Source organism: Lepeophtheirus salmonis, chromosome 14 (genome assembly GCF_016086655.4).
Source record: "Lepeophtheirus salmonis chromosome 14, UVic_Lsal_1.4, whole genome shotgun sequence".
Lineage (NCBI taxonomy): Eukaryota > Metazoa > Arthropoda > Copepoda > Siphonostomatoida > Caligidae > Lepeophtheirus > Lepeophtheirus salmonis.
In genome coordinates, this window is record NC_052144.2 from 41,905,874 (window position 1) to 41,911,974 (window position 6,101).

Genomic DNA, 6,101 nt, shown 5'->3' on the forward strand with positions numbered 1-6,101 from the left:
GTTTATTTAGTTTAATTTTTTTTTCAATCTGTTGCTTCGTTTAATTGCACCGTTCACTGGACAATTGCAGGTCATCTCAAGATGGCCTTCAAAATTATAAATGAAGTGCCATGGATCAAATAAAATGAATAATGGACGTCAATGCATTTATTAGTTTAGTATTAATTCAAGTTTTTATTTAATTTGTGTATGCGAAGACGTAGATTTTAACCCGATATTAGCACCTTCGATCTTCATTACTGCGCAATATGAAAGTACTTAGTCATTAATTTTTAACTTCTCTTTTTTTTCAATATAAATCATTAGTTATCTGAAGAGCGCGAGTAGATATTAATATGCTCGAATTTCGTATTATACAATTCAATTCCAGGTATTTAAAAATATTAACTATTGCACAATACTGTACTTTGTAATTCTTGAAAATTTCATTCATTTCTCTTGATGTTTAAAAAAGTTGTGTCGTTTTATTGAAATATCAAATTTTATTAGATCACAGATTTTGGTGTAGAAAATTCGAGTATATGAACAGACTTTCCAGAAACAAATGAAAATTATTGAAAAAAAGAGATGTTAAAAATTAACAGAAAGTACTTTCATATTGAGCATTAATACAGATTACAGGTGCTAATTTCGGGTTAAAATGAATGTACATCTCATACACAAATTAGATAAAAACTTTACAAAATACTATATAAATTAATAATTTTACATCCATTTTAGTTTTTACATGATCCATTAGACGTAATTTGTAACTTTGAAGGCTTAAATGAGATACCTATTTTCCTGCAAATAGTGGAATTAAACATAGCCATGAATTAAAACAAATTTTAAATTGTATGAAATATTAATAATTTATCTACATTAAATGTAAATACATGAATTTGATTTCTCACATTTAAGTAATGAAAATTCAGCACTTCTATGGGGATATCCAAAACACTTCTAAATTTCCGTGCACACCTTCTTTTAGTTTTTTTTTTCTGCTTCAATCGGCATTTTGTAACATACCTACTTTATTTGCTCTATTTTTGGAGAAGGTATTATACATAATTTACACTTACAAACATATTTTCATCGGGAACTCCAATCCCAGGTAATTAATTTACTGAAGCTCCAAAATACTAGGAAATCAAACTGTGATATATTTGGGAAGTTACCCACCAATAATTATTTTAAATGGACCTATCAAGCCGTGGATGACTTATTATTGCAATATTAAATTCAAATCATTTGTTTTAGACTATAATTTGCAGTTGGAAGTCTTTGAGTTCATAATTATAGTCAATTTTATAGCTTTACCTTCGAGTTAGTTAGATTTAGTTACTCATTTATGGGCCTCAGGCAAAGCCACTTGAAAAATCAAAAAAAAAAAAAAAAGCGAATGGATGACGTTTGACGCATCTCCCTACTCTTGCTTCTTGTATTTAAATTGAATTTAAATGGTATTGTGATCAACCATGTAATCGAACAGGGTCAATCTGAATCAATTTGGCACCCTATGCAAAATATTATCCAATAATATGTATATTCAATATTATTCTGTTACACAAAGCTAAACATATTAATTGCCTTAGACATTTATTATATTCTGATAAAATACAAATACCTCTAATAATGTAATAAATAATTAAAAAATGTAACATCCAGCCAATTCAAAGTATAAAATTGAACTATATGAAAAAAAAGAAAACTGTGGACAATTGTTTTGCTAAATAATAATATTATCCCTGCACGAATATATGTATATTGTATACCGTTGATATGCATTTATTATTTTCATTCTAAGAAATGCATCTATTAACTGGTCGGAGCAGTGAATTCAGGTCGGGTTGTATACAAAAATGTAGACAAGTCATTCGGTACTAATTTTATCCACTCACACAGAAAACCCCAGCCCCCTCCACCCCAACTCTTGCATTAATGTACCTAACAATAAATAACAATAATAAAAACAGAACTAACCTATCTGGAGAGGTTAACACCACTTCATGTATATGAGAGATGAATCACAAGAGGAATTTACAACCTCTTGAAAAAATCAGTTAAGCAATTAAAAACCAATCAGAGGCCTTTTTAAAAAAATCAAACAGAAAATAAAAAATGAACCCCGTAATTGGCCTGACAATTAAAAACCAATCAGCCCCTAGTTTTATTGGAGCAACTTAACCCATGTATAATTTTGGAAAAAATGAGTCCGGCCCGGAAGTTGGGTTAGGCCGGGAGTCACTTTATTTTTCTTTGCACCAATTATGGCACCCCTGAATGAACGGCCCACTTAGCATTTGCCTATATTGTCTATGCCATGGGTCAATCTTTCCAGTAAATAAGGTAACTCAGAAAAAATATGTCAGTACAGCTATTTTTTAAAGGAGGGTGGATATTGAAAATAAATAACAAGTTGCCTTAAATAAAAGTACTGCCTCTATTTTGAGGCTATTAGAAAAACAAAAACAATTTGAACAATTGTACACCATTTAAAAAAATTGAGAGTATCATTTTAGAACCCCTGGGATTGCCTGTTTTGCTTTTAAAAAGGTACGTCCATTTTTATGTATTACGAAACAAAAAGGGCTTTACATATAAATGAGGTTTTTTTACGTTGGACTTTTTAAACTAGATAAATATTAAATGAAGAAATAAAAATTCAAAAATGAACGATGGAACGGAAAAATGAAAGAATGAACGGCGACCGGAAAGTTTTTACAAAATGAACGATTGAATAAAAAAAACCGGAAGAAAGAACTGCTCATCCATACAGGGAAAACTTTGGATATTTGTTCTACCCGGTGGTCCATTGATATCATAACACTTACTAATTCAATAATAAATGAAGTTTGAGTGATTAAAATTAATTCACATTAGAGTAAGTTTGCTGGGTGTTGCAGGGGAAATAAATAAATTAAAATTAATTAAGAATTCTACTACTTAATATTACACAAAAAATAAAAACCATAAAATTTTAAGAATGATTTCGATGTTGGTTTTATGAGTACACAAAGATAACTATATGGGCACATTTTTCACGCAATGAGGAAGTAGTTGCTTTATTCTGGGCCAGAAGTTGAACTTGCCGTCTTGCAGCCGCTTTTCTGAGCATCAACGAATCCCCCTACTCTCCCAAAATATACCCCAGATCAATACGGGAGAAGTACAAGGCTAAAATATTGTTTAACCTCTTCCGTGTTTCTAGACACCAAGGAACCCTTACAATATACTAAAATACACCACACCCACGGGCTATGCAGGTTAACTGCCGGGGCCGAGTCAAGTTAAACTTCTCCACCACCCTGTCCGAGAATCAAAAACATCTAATATCCAAAAATACACCCCAGGTTGTACAGGTGAAGTATTGGACCAAATTATAGTTTAAACTCTAGCGCTGGCGCGTTTCTAGGTACCGAGTAATCCTTCTAATATGCTTTAATACACTGCAGCGCACAGAATAGGCAAGTGAACTACTGGATCCAACTCAAGTAAAATGTCTCTGCTTCCGCTTTCCTGAGCATCAAGCAACCCACTTAATATCCCAAAATACACTCCGACTCTTATGTTGTACAGGTGAACAACTGGGCCTCAAGTCAGTTTAAACTGCACCGCTGTTGCATTTCTAAGCACCATGAACCCCTTCTAATATGCTAGAATAAACACCCCCTACAGGGCGTGTTTATGAGATGCTGGTCCCTCATGCAGGTTAAATTCTTCCACCGCCAATTCTTTGTGAATCAAAGAACCCATTTGATTTCCAAAATACACTCCAGCCCTCAGGTTGTACAGTTTAAGTGCTAAAAAATGATATTTTTAGGTTGCTATGGCCCCAAAAGACAAAAAAAAATTACCAGAATCGTTTCTGGAGCCATTAAAATATATATTAAAAATTCGAGGAAAATCCATCCATGGGATCGGCCGTGATTGAAGGACAAACAAACACAGATATTCACATTTAATATATGGATTTCGATATATTAAAGCATAAGCAATTATTTACAAAATAAAACAAATCTGAGCTCTCTAGCTTACATACAAGTCGAGTCACTTGAACGTGATCGGCAAATTTCCATATGCACACTCCAAGCAGTTGGGGATCTTCAGGACCACCGTCTATGCCATCAGCAAGTCCAAAACGTTGGAAGAACGGCTCTGTCTTAAAGGTTAAACACACCAGCCCAATCCACTCCAGTCCATGAGGGGTGTTACTCCAGACTGTCCGGAGAGCTATAAAAAAGTGGGTGGAAAGACCCTTGTGAGGCTGGAGATACCACTTTTGACACCAGTAGTGAAAGAAACACATCTCTTCCGTTACAAGACTCTTTTGAATTGATTTTTGAGTTCTTTTGAACTATTTTTTGACACTTTTAGCCCACTTATAGCCAAATCTCTTGGGTTCATATCGAGGGAAAGGTCTGCATTGTCCATCATATAAACACCGAGACCCTCAAAGCCGCTGTCAGACACCACTAGGACGCTATGGCAGAGGACTGCCGCAGTGGATACCAGGTCTCCCACCACTGCCATCATTGTCGATAAGGGTGGCTACATTAATGATTAAGAGAGCTCAGACACATGTTAATTTTGTTGAAACTCAATTGTTAATTAATAAATTTTATCTTGTTTCAGTTTCAAATTCAGATTTTAATATTCCAATCGGTACTATTGCCAATTCATTACTCAAGTAAGAATTGCAACTAATACGTTGATTCTGGCTGTGTACATGATTGTGCCAAACATCCGATTCCCCAGTGGCCACTAATTGAAGGGCCAAGGGTGGATTTAAGATTGAAGCAATGATCTTGAAGGTGCACTATATACTGAAGAGCGCAGGGTCTTCTGGGTCAGCTATGCCTAGAAGCTTGGAAGAGGAAGTGAAAATGCACATAAGAATTTTTGTTGCTTTTGACGAGAGTGGAGTGTCGGTAACTGGTTCAAGATCCTCTCTGATTCTGCCGGTTCTGATTCATTTTTTTCCAGTCTTGTTCTATATTTTTTTTTCCCCTATTGTCTTGTTTTTTTCTAAGTGATTGTATGATTATTGATTACTTACATTTAATCATAAATAAATAATAATTTAATGAAATTTTTAGATAAATAATTGTTAAAAATATATAAATATATGTTAGGGTGATCGCTCTGTCCCGTTTTTTTGTTTTTTTTCTTCAAAAAGTTACGTGATGTGATGGGCCTTTGTTCTGGTTTTGAGACTTAACCTTTAGAACAACTTTTCAAAATTTAGCAAGGATTAAACAATATCTTGTGTTAGCACATTTGGATTAAACATATCCGGTTATTTTCATTTTATTGTATAACATAAACAAATTTGAATGATTTATATTTTCTTTCAATATAGGTTTACATCACATAAAGTCGGATATAATATTTAATATCATGACAACTCTCAACTTCTTAAAGTATGTTTTGAAAGTTTTTCTCGTGTGTTATTGTATCAACATAGTCATTACAAAGCTTAGCTCCCCTTTCTGTGTCATAATATATAACAGATAAGTTTTCCATAATTTATTTTACATTTATCAAACTACTGTTAGATTTCCATGTAGATACAGGTTTTCTTTAAAAAGTCAGAACTGATATTTAATATTCTAAATAATTCTCAAAATTCAGGCCAAATAAATTCGGATAAATCTCATATCTTGGACTTACAAAAAGGAAAGTTGATATTTTAATATATTTTATTTTTAATTTCGTACACAAATGTAAGCCCCAAATAAAATATATTCTTGTTACTTGTTCGATAGATCTTTGAATAGTAATATGCTTTACTAAAAAAGTCAGTAGAGTCGAGTTTTTTGCACTATGGGTCAAATGGATTTGGAGTTGTATAATATAAGTGGTTGGATTTAGAGCCAAGATCACAAAATATTATTCCAAACTGAAACTATTAATTCAGAATAATTCATTTTTAGATGTGTGTAGTTATAATGAAATTGTTTATATTTATTTATTATTTTAAGGACCAAGAATTACAATTTAATTTCTAGAGTATGATTTCAATAGTTCTTGAGGTTAAATTTATAATTTTTAGAGATCCTGGCTCCGAATCTGCAGCTATTTCAAAATTTGCAACTCCAAATCATAGATACATACACATA